Source organism: Melanaphis sacchari, unplaced genomic scaffold (genome assembly GCF_002803265.2).
Source record: "Melanaphis sacchari strain LSU unplaced genomic scaffold, SCAv2.0 Contig1_pilon_pilon, whole genome shotgun sequence".
NCBI lineage: Eukaryota > Metazoa > Arthropoda > Insecta > Hemiptera > Aphididae > Melanaphis > Melanaphis sacchari.
In genome coordinates this window covers 6596890-6612749 of record NW_020270976.1, presented here as the reverse complement: position 1 = coordinate 6612749, position 15860 = coordinate 6596890, and the positions used below count along the sequence as shown (strand labels likewise).

General features: G+C 26.9%; 1 protein-coding gene across 2 annotated transcripts in view; it reads right to left on the bottom strand.

The window, feature by feature from the left end:
• The window catches only part of LOC112593306 (5-hydroxytryptamine receptor), a 194144-nt gene that overhangs the window by 44095 nt on the left and 134189 nt on the right, over positions 1-15860 (bottom strand). The gene's annotated exons all lie outside the window — the stretch shown is intronic.

Below are 15860 nucleotides of genomic sequence, written 5' to 3'. Positions count from 1 at the left end.
AAAAAGATTTAGCTATTTTTAAATTAGGTTTGAGTAAGATATTGAATGATATAATAAGTTTTGAGAATTAGTTCATGTTTTATTATGTATTAATTTAGTGTTTAAAACCAAATAGTCATTAATCACATAAACTTATCATATGATTAGGTTATAAACTTAGTAGATTAAATTAACAAATTTATTAATAAAAAAGAAATCAAAATTATTCTTAGAGAAGAACCGTGCTAAATAGTTGAATAGTTTTTGTAGTTTTTTAATCGAAAAAAAAGTTTTATTAGACAAAAATCAAAATATTTATAATTTATAATGAATTCATAACAAGTTCAGTTGAAGAATATTTTATTTTAAAAATAACAAATGTATTTGGTTTTACTGAAAGTATATAAGAGATAATTTTATTTTTTCATTTTATAATTTAATAGGGCAACATGTAGTCAGTGTTTATTATTTATTTATACACACTGGACTTGAAGGGTTGTTTTTATTTATAATTTATAATAGGACCATGTAAAAAAATTGAATCTCATACTCTCGTTAGAGGATATTGAGCTTTTTTTTAAGTTTTAAGAACAATTAATTTTTATTAATATAACTTTAAAACCCTATAAAAACGAATTATGATATTTACTGTAATATAATATTAATCGTATAAACTAAATTAAAAAAAAAAAAAATTATAAGTTATAATCAAACCAATAAATGAGAACAATAAATATCTTTGACTCACACAAACACTAAACTTTTTAAATTAAAAAGATTGAAATAATAATAAAATATGAATTCAATTGTTATAAAATCATAAGTTTGAACAATTTATAATTATATATATTAAAAAATCGTCACAGTTTGTTTACCTTCGGTGCAGATAGTATATTGATGTGTTGTAATATTAAATTTTAAATAAACGATTGGTTATCATGTTCAAAAAAACATTTTGAGTAGGCACTAATTAAATTTTTTTTAACAATACCTTATTGTACGGTTAATGTTAAGCTAAGAGAAAATGGGGAGAAAATTCTAAAATGCTATTCGCAAAGTGAAAATTAATAATTGATTTTTGAAGATGGTATTCAAAGGTTTTTCCTAAAGTAATAATAAAACAAGTTATATGTTTTCAACAATATCCATTATATTTTAACGAAAATATGGTTGTAAAACTAATACATTTTTACTTATTTTAAAATCTAAAATACTTATAAATTATAACCAATACAATTTTTTTTTTTTAATATTACTTGCTTCTTGTTTTGAAACGTTAACGTAAATCAAATAAAATAAGATACAAAATATAGCTTACAGAAAATAAGGTGTCAAAATATTATAGTTATAAAGAGACAAAAGATAAAAATAGTTCTTTAGGGATTTAGTTGAATAGTTGAACGATTTGTGGGAAAACCAAACTGGTAACTAGGTGAAATATTATTTGCATAGATTATGGTGAAATTACGTTGAAGCTCACGCGTGTCCCTAATAATTTGGAGAAAAAAGATAATACGCTCATCAGTTTATAAGAAGTTAAGGATTCAAGGAGTTTGTTTGACTTTGGGCTTAATATAATATTAGAGAACTTTCAGAGAATTTGGGAGTAAGAAAGTTTCAATATCACGTTTAATATTTGAAAGGATAATAGGTAGAATAATAGCTCGTTTTTGTAATCGTGCAGTGTTACTTCTGCCGCGGTTACATTTTTCAGAGAGGTATTTTGATTTTTAAATGGTTAAAAATTTAAAATCGATTGATTAAACGATTTTTGGTTGCCGTATGAGATACACACCGCGACTGTGCGCCGAGTCTTATATAGTGATTAATGTGGCGCTATTTGTTTGGATTGCAATTAAACGTTGCGATGCTCGTGAGTCATGAGTATTTATATATCTACGTGTGTATACATACAAAACCTGTAACTCCGCTGTGAAGTTCTCACCGTAACCTATTGTCAACCACGATAAATAATTAAACGGTTTGCTAAGATTCCGGTTTTGTTTGAGAATACGCTAATTTGCGATTATTGCTCCGACTTTGCGTGATGCATCAGTTAAACCATACATACGATGGCGTTTTGCCCGTGCAAATAACGCGATATAACGTGTTGACGTCATAACGAAAATTCGCGTCGGAAAATGAATACGACGCTTCATGAATTTGTATGCACAATAATATTATAATATAATAGTATATTAACAGGTGCTCGGTACGTTTCTATAATACTTGCGGTCCATATTATAAATTATTTCAACACAGATTAATATTGTTTCCAGCGACCCGCGATAACAACTCACCAATAACTACGAAAATTCCAGCTTATGAATCTCGTGAATTCACCGTCGGAGATTCATTAGACTTTACATGTTTACTATTCAAAATATATTTCCCGATGAAACCTTTGACCTATTAATACACCACGACTGTTTTGTGACGTAATTATCCCTGTTCGTGCCACAAGTATTAGATCAAAAATGTGCAGTGTGTTTGTCTAGTCAGTTAATGGTCAGTAATAAATTAATAACATTATATTTACGACAGTATCTAAAAAAATATTCACTGTTTAATTTTTTTTTTTTTCAAATAACAATTTTATTTAATGGTACTAGTTTTTATTTTTTTTAAGGGTTTTAACATATTTTTGAAATAAAAAAAAAAATATACAGTAACAGTTAACTTAAAGTAGATTAACAATTTTCACCGACCTATCAGGTAAAGTTAGTATCTCTATCTAGGTAAGTTGTCTTTACCTATGTTCTATATTCGTATACTTAATTATATCATATATTTACCCGAACTAGATATCTATGTACATAAAAACATATAAATATATATAACATTCAAGGACTTTTACTACCTGGCGATGCAATTTATAGATTTCTAATAAACGCTATTTAAAGTTTACAGTATTAAATATTTTAATTGTAATACAATATTGCGAATGCTGTAGGTTCTGATGTTGTATGATGTGAGCAAAGCTACATGAAGCATTGCGATTATACGTATTTTTTTTTCATTTGCATTTAGGCAAACGATTAATTTGTTTGTTATCATATGATTTAACGGAAACCAAATATGTGGCACATAAATTTAAAATACTTGCTGTTCTTTAACGGCTGCAATTGTATGCACCCACCAAAGAGTAAATTGTACAGAAATATCATTAGTGCTCAGAGGTCATGATAAATGTCCTCTAAAGGACACTCGTAGAATTGTTTAACTGCGGTTAATTGATACAACGGATCATGGATCATTGAACTCGAATGGCACTTAAGTAGGCGCGTTAGAAGGGCAAACTACGCAACAATAGCAGGGCAATGAAAAATCAAGGGTGTAATGTACAACGGAGGCGGGAAAGTGTTTCTGGGTCATGTTCGACAGTGTAATTTTGAATGATGATTTACGTGCCTTGATATATTGCGGGGGCAGGGTATCACTTTGTCGAAGCTGCATCACTGCAAAAGTGGTGTAGGACAAGGATCAAAGGTTTTGTACGCTGCTGATCGTTGATTATAATATGGATGCTACATGGTGGTGTACAAAAAACGATTAAAAGCAAAACGTTAATTTAATTCGTGCACACATTATTATTATGTGTGTACATGGTAGGATGATAATAACTTTGGATACAAAAACAGACGAATGTTCGGGTTCGCTGATACGAATAATTTCGTTAAAAACTGGTGTTAAAATCGCCAGACCTGTGCAGGCTGGTGGTTTTAGTATAACGCATCCTTCCCATCTTGCGTGCGTCGTTTACCACACTCCCACGACCCGTCAGCAAACACCGTAAAATCGCGGGGTATTAATAATTATTATTTATATTAAAAAATTATCTTCTGAGTCACTGGATCTTTTTTATTCAGTTCAATTAATTTTATTTTTGCTACCGAAGCATAACTTTCAACAACGCAGTGTTCATTATCTCAATAATAATATCTGTCTGTATAGGTACCACAGTATATTATAGTATTATATTAAGTATACTTAGCATAAAAAAATTAATGGACTGTTCAGTTTTTTTTTTTTTATTCAACCAATAATAATGGAAACGTATATTGTATTTAAAAGATATACTATGTTCATCGTTTATATCGTATGCCAATTTTTCTGGATATTTTGTACTAAATTATCTTCGACTGTTTTAAATAGAGGTGTAGGCCAAATTATATTCAATTGTATTTAAAAAAAATAGTATTTAAGAATATAGCTGCAGAAGATATATTTACAGTTGTTAAGTATCATTATTTTTTTTGTCTATATTATAGTAAATTTATTACTATGATTAAGTAGATACTATACTACCATATTATTATTAATTCAAATTGATTTCATTTAAATATTTTTTAAATACAATTTTTTTTTATCAACTTGGTCAACAACCAATTAAAATCAAAAAATAGTCTATTAATTTATTTTATTCAGCCAATTAAATTTTACATTTTATATTTATGTGGGGATAAGATATCGGAATTGATAGTTTATTTTTTATAGAAACCCGATTTATGAAATATTTATAAAATGTAAATTGAAAAACTAACGGAAAAAATAATAGAATATTTTATACTTATCAAAATACAGTATCATATTCAATAAATATTAAAATAAACAAGTTTTATTTTAATATATAATATACAATTGTTTTTTGTTAATTAAATTAAGTAGATTTTAATGGTTTTTAAAATTTATTTACTAATTTTCACGTGTATTTTCTTAAATATTGTATTATATTTTTATATAATATTCAAATATTATATTATTTGACGTTCAATTATTGAAATAGAAAATAATTATGATAGATTAGGTAGATAATGAAATAAAATAACAAATTAAACAATTTAATGTTTACTTATTATAATATTTTATTGATTGGTTCGCGATTTATCTTAATTGATTAATGATGTAAAATTTATGTCAATTTTAAGATTATGTAAATACCTAAATTTAATAATATTATATCATAAATCTATTTAAAACTATTAATATCTTATGATAGTTGTCGAGATTGTTGGTTGAAATATACTTATACACAATTTTGAATGGCCCTTTCAGAGAATTTTTTTTTTTTTATTTTTTTTTTTTTTATCATAAACACTATTGTTTGATTGTGAAGTGTCAATCTTTTATTCTAATAGTAAAAATAAGACTGAAAAATATATAGTATATTATTGTAAAAAATGTTGAAAAGAAGAGCATAGTAATTAATCTCTTGGTTATATCTCGTGACACATAAAAACGAGTCTACAAAATAGAAAATTAATTAACCTAACTTAAAATTTGTATTGTAGTTTTATGGATTATGAATTTTAGACTCCATAGTTAAAAAAAAAGTTATTGAGTTGTTCATACTTAATAATTTTATTTTTTGTCGAGCAATTAAAAAAAATAATAAATAATATTCCTTTAATTATATTTATTTATTTTATATTGTTTTTAAAAAGTAATAAATATATAAAAATATATATTAATTTACCTAATATAAAAAAATTCTATGAATTATCTCTTTTTCAGTTGTGTTTAAAAGTATGTAACGGTTATACACGAATGGATATATTTTATTGATTTATTAAAACTTGTTTGTGTTATTATCTATTAGGTAAATTATTTTATGTTAAAAATTATCAAACAACAAAAAAAGTATTATGATAAAATTAAAAATAAAAACTCTTGTAAATTTGGCAATCCTTTGTGTATTTGGTTTTTTTGTTGCATATGGTTTATATATTATGTATGAGAGACTGATGAGATTTTGTTTTTTATTATTATTGTTTATTTTAAATAAACAAATATGATATCTTTTTACGTTTAGATAAAATAAAACTTTATTTATGTAAAGTTTTATATTTTATCGTTTAGTATACCAAACAAATCTAAATAGTATTTTTATTAATATGATTATATACTATTTTAAGTTAGATTGGAATAAAAAAAAACAATTCTAATTTAAATATTTTAAGCTAGCAAATCTAATGGTTGCCAAAATGCTAAACATTACTAATTCATGATTCAGCTTGAGATAAAAATACTACTTGTTTGCGATTGATACAATAAAAATCTGATAACACCCTTAATACATGTATTAAATTCATACTAATTATAATTCATATAATGTAGGTATAAGTACTTATATTTAAATATAATTAAATGTAAAATGTATATTTATTTATATTGCTGAATCTAGTTAAAAACACAGTTTAAAATAAAAATAAAAACTTTCAAGAAATATGAATAATATTGCAATGTACATATTTTGTTTCCTTAGTTAGGTTTTATTCATAAAATAAATACAGTTTCAAGCAGATTCAAGAACAAACACGTAAAAGTAAATTTTTATTTTCATTTTACTATAAGTGACCTAAAAAAGTTGTACATACTACCATTACGTAGTTGTATATTAGTTGCAGTGGACAGCCAAGATCTATTTAAGTGGTCGTTGGATAGTATTTCAGGTGCCAGCTGATTCGGAACTGTACAGGGCCAGTGAATAAATTGAACTGTGGATGGATAGAAATGGGTAGAGAATAGTAATGTATTCGATGTTTCATTAAGGAGATGGATTTTAAAACAGCTCTAAACCGACAACGTAGCTGTGTGTTTGTTGCAACCTAACGTTGTTTAACTTTTTTTTTTTTTTCATTTGGGATAACGATATACTCTTCCGGTCAACGGCGACACATGGTCAATATCCATGATAATGCGTCTAATTAAAGAATAATATAAAACTAAAGCATATTAACTGCACTGACAGTAAGACGATTTTAATAAAATTATCATTTAAATAGAATTTTTTTCAATACTCTTTTCTTCAACGTTTTAAAATAAGAATTATTAATTTTATGATATTTAGTATTATTGTATTCTGAACCATATTATTATTCTCTAATATATTAAATATTGTATAAAGTCATCAAATCCATAATTCCTGGAAGTCTTCACTTTGTATCTAAATATATGCACATATTAAAAATACATTCAAAGACATACATAATTTGTTACATCAGTAAATAAAAGTAATTTCTTCCTTCCAAGTCTATTTTCATTTCATGCAATGATAATCACACAAACGAGAAAACTGTAAATCAGATACTATGTGAATTCTTTGAAATATGTAGAATTGGAGAGAGTGGACGGTAAACTTTGTTGGCGTAGTGAATTGCAACCTACTGGTTAAGGGCTGTGTGATTAACGTGGCATGAAATTGAAATTGACTTAGAAGTAAGAAATTAGTCAAACTTCTAAAATTAATACTATTAAAACTTATGAAAGTGAATAATAATAATAATAATAATAAAAAAAAAAAAAAAAAAAAACTAAACGTTATTAAACCTCAATTGATAAAATCTGTTAAAGATATCGTAAAACATGAATATGAGAAGTTAATCGCGTGAAAAATATAAGGTAAGGCGATTGATGATTGAATGTTTACATCGAACTTATATTTAACTAATACAGTAAGCTATTTAATTTTGAAATAAAACATATAGTGTTCAAATAAATTTCAAAATATCACTTAATCATCTTACAATTTCTAAAAGAAGAAAAAAGCAAAAGAGCGATTAATCATATCGTTGTCAGGCGGAAGATTTTACTAAGTTTATCGCACGTTGTGGGCGTTCGTTCAGTAGACTGTTAACCAAATGCTGTTGAAACTTTAAGTGTTTGTAAACTTTTATATTTAAGCTACTTATTTATGTTTCGCTTTGTGGATTAAAGAATTAGTTAATGTAGAAAGTTAAAAAGTTTATTAGACATTGGATACGAGTCTCAATGTTACGTCAAAATAAATATAAGTCAAAAAACATAATATTTGATATCGTATACAATAAGTTACAGTAATGTAAGTATAGGCATATCATTATGTAGAATCATTTTAAATTTATAGTTAATATATCATAAGATAAAGTTATACGATTATTTAAATTAAACTATGGCAATAACTTTATATAAATGCTTGTTAAAGTTGAATATTCCATTAAATTTAATAATCTGAAAACTTGTAGCAACCAAAATTACAATTGAATTTAAAGCGAGTTGTTATAATTAAACTCACGTCTATATTCTGATAGACACATTAGTTTAAGAGGTATAATAAGTTTATACGATTTCGAATTGATATTTGCATATATTTGATTAAGCCTATATTATTTACCAGTTTTGATGTTATTATAGAAACAAAATATTATTTAATATAGTTATCTTAAAATAATAAGAATATATTACACTTTCATAGTGGAAAATTATTACGTTTTTATCTATAGTTATTGTTAATCTACCAAATGGGTTTATATGCACGAAAAAGTTATGAAATATGCAATTATAAATGAAACATACTGAAATAAGCTTATTTATATAGAAATATATATATTTTTTAATAGAATCTAAAAAAAATAAGGATATATATATCTGTCTGTACTTTTGTAATAATCCATATTTTTCCGAATCTAAATATAAAGCCCCGTAAACGATAATCTTTCAAACTTGTAAAGTTTTTGTTTAGGTCTTTTAATTTAGAAAGTTTAAAATTTAAAAACTTTAAGTAGGTAACTATAAAGTGTTGAATTGTTTACCTTTTACTTTTACAATTAATGGCTAACGTAATTTAAGATTTGAAGGTAAGAAATATAGTAAACATCAATAGTTTTTAAAGTAAAAATTATATAGTGAATTATTGATTGTGATATTGTTTCACGTAGTTCCAATCAATAGTTTGATTTATTTTTCTATCAAAATGTATTATATAATATTTAAAAAGTTATAAAATTATAAAATATGCTGAAACACGCAAAAAAAAAAAATATTAAAAAAATTATTCGTATTTTATTCACAACACTATAGGAACGTATTTTGTGCTTACTCGGCATATACATGTAATGTGATTAATCAAACTTACACAAAATAACAATTTTTAAAAAATTCCACGTTACTTTTCATGTAATATTAACTTTAACATAATAAAGATTATATGAATGTATGACAACCAAAATACGGAATAGTTTAAATTATTTTATCGAAAATGATGACAAACTTCAATGACCATTAATTGTATAGGTATGTATAATAAATGATAGTTATGGCTTCATTTAATAGGTATAGTCAAATTGATGAAGATAAATATAGCGATATAATAATTTACTCATATTAAAAAAAATTATCCTTGACTCTTTATAATTTTATACACGAATAAAATATATAGTTAATGATAAACATTTTTTATTTATTGAGTTAAAATAGTTTTTATATTAATACAATACATGCATTTATATATAATTATATGAATCGTAAATTACAATAAAGAAAATATCAAAAATATATTATTTAATTTAACTTTTTTATTCAAATATTTACTGTTGAACTATTTAGTAAGTATAATAACAATAATATTATAGCCTAGGTTACTTAGATTGAAATAATTACTATAATTTTATGTTTAAGCATGAATATTCATTTATACTTTCTGCTTAAAAAATAAAATAAAACTATTACTGAATATATTATTATTTTATAATTTTCTTATTATAATTTTTTTATTATTATTTTGGTAAGTGCTTAAGTCATTACTCATTTTTAAGATGACTCAGGAAGATACTAAATAATGTAGATTAAAAGCACGTATAAGTAAGCGTGCTGTGTTTTAAAATATGTAACGTGGTTGGTCTTTGTTATTTTAAAATAACTACTATCTATTCTTATTTTGCAAGTTGCAACGTATACGCGTTATATAATTTAAATTTTAAAATATTACCACAGTTTTTATGATGTGTTAAAATTAATTTATAATGAAAATGATTATTATTGTTTTTAACTTTAAGATAAACTGTAAATAATGTCGTATGTAAAATTGTAACTACTAAAACTAAATATTTTGATAGATATTGGACCCAAAGGGTTCTAATTTTACATGAACTGCCAAGGATATGAATAATGTTAAAGATACATTTTACTCGTTGGTTTGGCAACACTTGTGATCACCATGATTCAGCCCGCAGGGTTAAATCAAAAGGAATAGCTTTCAGGCCAAAAGAAAAAGGAAATTTTAACGTTCAGCGTAAATAATCCACCTACCTGAGTTTAATAAGTCGTCTAGAGTATAAAAAGGCGAAAGAAAAGAAAAGAATACTGTTGAATAGTGATTTCGGGTGTAATGGGAAATTCCGTGATAATATCGTAAATAAAAACAACCGATATTTATTGTTTAGTCTCAGATTAGCAATCTGCTACAGGTGAAAAATAATTTTATTTTGTTGATTTTTTTTTTTTTGTTTCTGCGTTAGACGATGATTTCGTTATACGACTAAATCGATTTCCGGAAAAATATCAAATCGGGTTATGTAAAACATAATTAAGCTTACTATAAATATATATATATATATATATATATATTATAATAAAAATAAAATATTGATTTTACGAAGAAATATAATTTTTTTTAAAACCGCATCGCCGTGGCTACTGGCTTTTGTATTCGATTATCCTGCGTGTTCGCATGTGTTGAATGACAGCCACGCAATGGTAATTTAATTTTGTCTCGTTACGATCGCTCGCGTACTGTCGTCTGATTTCTTTCGGCACGGTGTTTTTTTTCTCTTCTCTCGTAGTCGTGTTCTCTTGTTTTTCGTCTTCTCCTCATCCTCTTCCTCCTCCATCATCATCATCATCATCATCATCATCATCGTCATCATCGTCGTCATCATATTCTCCCCGACACGAATCTCTCAAGAGCGTACACGCTCGTGTGATCCTCACGGCCTTATGGGACTCAAAGTACAATACGTGGCTTAAGTGGTCTTAGTTCCCACCGAGAAGTACGATAATTATGTATTTATATTTTTTTTTTAATCCCATATCCGCAGACATATTACATAAATAATAAGCAAAGCCATTAATTTTACTAGTTATTTTTTTTTTTTTTAACTCGCATATACCTTACGGTAAAACGAAATGTCTTCTTTGAAACGTATAATATGATAATATATACTATTAATCGCAATATTGCGATAAATGCGACGTTGTATCATAGTTTTTCGTAATTTCTGGACGACCCGTGCCCCGAGTGATGTACGCGTAGGCGTGTCGGACATTTACGAGTGCATACTGTAAGACGAATCGCTATTAATAATTTTGTATCACACGTGTAAACGGGCTTTAATGTGGGAGTTAAAGAATTCGGAAAACATATCCTCCCCCAACCGCAGACACACACACACACACACACACACACACACACACAATCACGGGACTTGAAATATTTTAACAAACTTCTACCTACAACTGTGTAAACAACGGTGATAATAATTATAATTCTAAAATGTATGTAGGTACGACGACGTCATCGCTGCGGCGGTCGGTCGAGATATACGAGCGGGACGTCGACAGAACCCTCGACGTGATGGGTAGTCGTCGCCGAGACGTATTTGTTTATGACCTCGCCCCATGTGAGCGACACGGAGCGGGTCAACCGTTTCGGTGGTTCGTTTTGTTAATTAAATCGTTATGCGCGAATACGAGGCCGAAGAGTTGACGTGAGTCGGCGTGTATATAGCGCGAGAGTCGCGATGTAACGCGGCTGTAAAACGATTTTTGAAAAGTCCGCGCGGAGACACACGTATACAATACGTACGTCTCCGACGCCACCTCCGGCACCACAGCCTCCGACGCCACCACCACCTCCTGCGCCACGGCAACCATACTATTATTATACTTACGCCGCAACCCTCCGCCACCGCGAAAACAGTAAGCGTTTACGAAAGTTGGTCGCTTTGTTGTTACTATCAGCTTGATTAATGCGGTTTTATCACCGACGAACTTCGGCGTGTCTGGCATCTCCCTCCGAGGGATGCGTATTATGCGCAGCCGAACGTTATACTTTCCATCGGGTTGGCTCGGCGTGGAAAACGCGGTAAATCCTTGGCACTTGACGGACTCGGTCGGTTGAAGAAGTTTCGACGTGGCGCGCGGAGAGAAGTTTCGCAAACCGTGTTATTATTGCTGTTTCCGTGAACATCGACGGACGACAGCGGTATGGATCCTCTTCGGCGATCTCACCGACGGTCCTTATATTATAATGATATTATAGTCTATCCGATTTTCGCGCGCCGGGGCCGCTTTGGGCAGTGTACGCCGTCGAAATTGCGGCGCAGCATTGAGCTCGGCTACGCAAAGGCCTACTTATCGCTCTGGCGTCGCATAATTATACGATATTAGTGACATTATAATATATTGTGTTATAGTTCATTTGAAAACAAAATAACAAAATGCGTTTCTCTAACTCTTTGTTTTATTTCATTTAAAAGGTTTCGTTTTAAAATCGCGTTTTGAATTATGACTGTAATGACATTTACCGTTAAATAAAGCGAAACTTTAATGAACTTTCACATTTTATCTGTAGTTTGGGTCAACTTAAATTTTATGAAATATTTAGCGTTACTAACTAATTTTTAAACAGACCATCTATATAACAGTTTAAAGTTTTTGATACTAGCATAGAATGGAATGCTTATTGTAGATTGAACACAATGTAATAATTGTGATTAGCTGTAATGGTTTAAAAAGTTTAAACTACTATATTTCGTTGCACTAATTAGTAATCATTATTCACAAAAAAAAATTCCTTAGAAAATATTATCAATTTTGTTTTGTGATTGTATTGTTTTTATTTTTTGAATTATAATACACCCGTGTTCAAATAAAGTATATCTTATTATTTATTTAAAAAAAAAATAAAAATATTTATATTTTTATTTGTGTATATATAACATTAATCAAAAACTCTTTAAGAAGTTTACGTTGAAACGAGCGAAGTCACAACACAATTCACAATTTCTTAAACAGATAGCTTTTTACACTGCAATTTTCATTCTTTAAGAATAATAACTTTCCAAACATCCTCCCAATATATATATATATATATATATATATATATTGTATATAATATAATATAATACAATATTTATAAAAAAAAAGTTTTACTTGTTAATCCACAATAAGAAATAAGAAGATAATTTAAGAAAATAAAACGCTTGCATTTTTAAATATTGTTGTGGTTATATTTTATAGGTATACAATTTAGGTTTATTTTATAATCTTTTAAATTAATATATATTATAAAATTTTCTTTTTGCTTTTTATTCGTAATAATTAAAATCCGATTCATGCGTTACTCTAAAAATGTATTAATGTTTTACATGTAATGTGTGTGTGTGTGTGTGTGTGTGAGTAGTTTTTTAATATATTAATAGTTAAATTTTTTTTTTAAAAATAGTCTGTACTTAAAATTGTTCGCCCTTTTTAGATTCTAAGTACAATTGGTATTAAATAAATTGATTATATATTCATAAAATATAATGTATAATTACTATTAGTTATAGTTTATTTTTCATGAGTTATTTTTAAGATATATTTATATAGACTGAACGCATATTAAAATAATATATCCCTGCTTACACATACCTTCTTATATTTTAAACAATTAATGACATCGACATAAATAGTTTGATTATTTACACTCGTTTATTAGAAACAATGGACTGATTTTGACGGGATTTCAGAGTACCACAGACCATGCACCATTACTATATCTCATCAGAGAATTGGACGACAATAAAATAACAATACTATTTTAAACTGCACTTGTTTCTTAAGTAGAAATACATTTAGCAGTAATACATATTTAGTTTTAATAGGATCACGGTTATTGTAATAATCATCATGTTTAATACTATAAAAATTTACTCCATAAGCTGAATATTATAAACTATATATCAGGGGTGACCAACATGAATAGCTTCGCGAGTCACATAGAAAAATGCAATAATATCAAAAGCCAAAATACTCATATTTATTGACACATTTTACATAATTTGATATTTTTTTATAATCTAATACCTAAAAAAATTAAAATTCTAAATAATATTAAGTAGATTTTGATTTCATAAACAAGACGCGAGCCGCAAATTGGCCATTTTTGCTATATAGTATACATATATTGTGTATTATTATATAAAATAATTTTTTTTTTTTTTTTGCAGGATTTGAGTAAAAATTGTTTAAGTCACATTTAAATTTTTACTGCATACAAATAAATAATAATAAAAAAAAATTATTTATTACTATTTATAAGATATACTTATGATTTTTAATGACTAAGTTTTATTTAATACTTTCAAAACATTTTTTTGTCTACTCAATCTCTAATACTTTGTATTACATGAAATATTTTTCATATTCTGAACAGTTAGTACAATTATATTTTATGAGTGTGTAATAATAAAAAGTTCATATAAGTTAAATTTTCAGCAGGTACTTTCATAAATATGTTTGTTTAAAGTGTAATAAATTCATACATTAGTTTACAGTAAATAATATATAAATAAATAAAAAATTGTGGTTTAGGATTCAGTAAAATCATTTTTTGAGAGAAAATATTTAAATTTCAAATTCGTTAATTTTTAAGGGGGGTATATCCTCCAAAATATAACTTTAAAAATACACTGCATGAGAAAAATATAAAAGCTCTGTTAAACTTATAGTTGAAACTTTTCAAATAAATGTCTAAATAAAATTTAAAGAGAAAAAGTAGAAAGTAAGTGTTATTTATGTAAAAAAAAAAATGCTATGATGATGATACATATATATACATACATTATTTATATTTATTTATCAGCATACGTATCTTTGAAGGAAATTTATCACGCATACGAGCAATGAGCGGTCTTTTATGCATCTACGCATAAGGCCATTGTCCTGGACTTGTGAAACTTTCCGAACTTGAGATATAGTTTGCGGGTGTACTTGACTCGAATACGTAATACATATAGCTTGGGGGATAATCATTTCCGGGCGTGTGACAAGAGTTACGATCAATGTATTACATCTTTCAAATACATTTTTATTTTATAAAAAAAAAAAATAAAAATAAAGGCGTCTACTGTTTTATCTGATAGATCATTCGGTTGTGGCAGTAGGTGGTGGTAGCTGAAGAACGAACTCCTCAGGGTTTATATTATTCATCTAATACAGCCGTAACTGGAATTGTCAATCAGATAGACTTCGTGATCTGAAGTAACATTGAAATTGCTTATATTGATCTCTGATTGATGGCAAACAAAAATGATTAAATTATTTTAATTCCCAGAAAGCCTTTTATATAAATATATTTCAAACATCTATCACTATTCACTACTTTAAATGTAAATTATTACACATTTTAGTCTACATTGTTTAAATAATAAATGTTGAGATTCTAGTTTATTTTAAATATTATTACGTCAATAATAGTTTATAAAGTGGGTTCTTATAAATTTGTTAATTACATTATACGATGCCAACAGTATACTATTTTTATTTTACTATAGTCACAGAAGCTGTGGTTATGCTTATAATTTCGATTGTAGGAGCATGGGACAATTGCGATTAAATTTAAATTTATATTTTAGAATCTTTGTATCAATTACGTTTTAATACGTCATAGTCTATACATATATCAATAATTGTGTTTCTTATGTTTTATTGTCAAAATTGACCAATTGTACTTTTGGTTTTAAATTTATTTATGAGTAATATATTTTTGTTCAATTTAATTTAATAATCATTGAATTATCACATATTATATTTTAATGATTTAGTTACTGTACTACAGCTTGCTATAATATATACAATGTGTATTTAAAATATTTGAAAATGAAAACTTACGTATATCATTTCGGTCACTTCGAATAACTGGTTAAATATTTATTTATTTGTTTTTCAAAAAATATGTATATTCTTGCATTTAAAACTTTTATAGCTGATTTGAAGCCATTATTCTTTAACAGTTTCGGGGCTTTTATGAAAGGTCATTATAACCGATGTATACAAGTATTTATTATTTGAGTGATATCAAT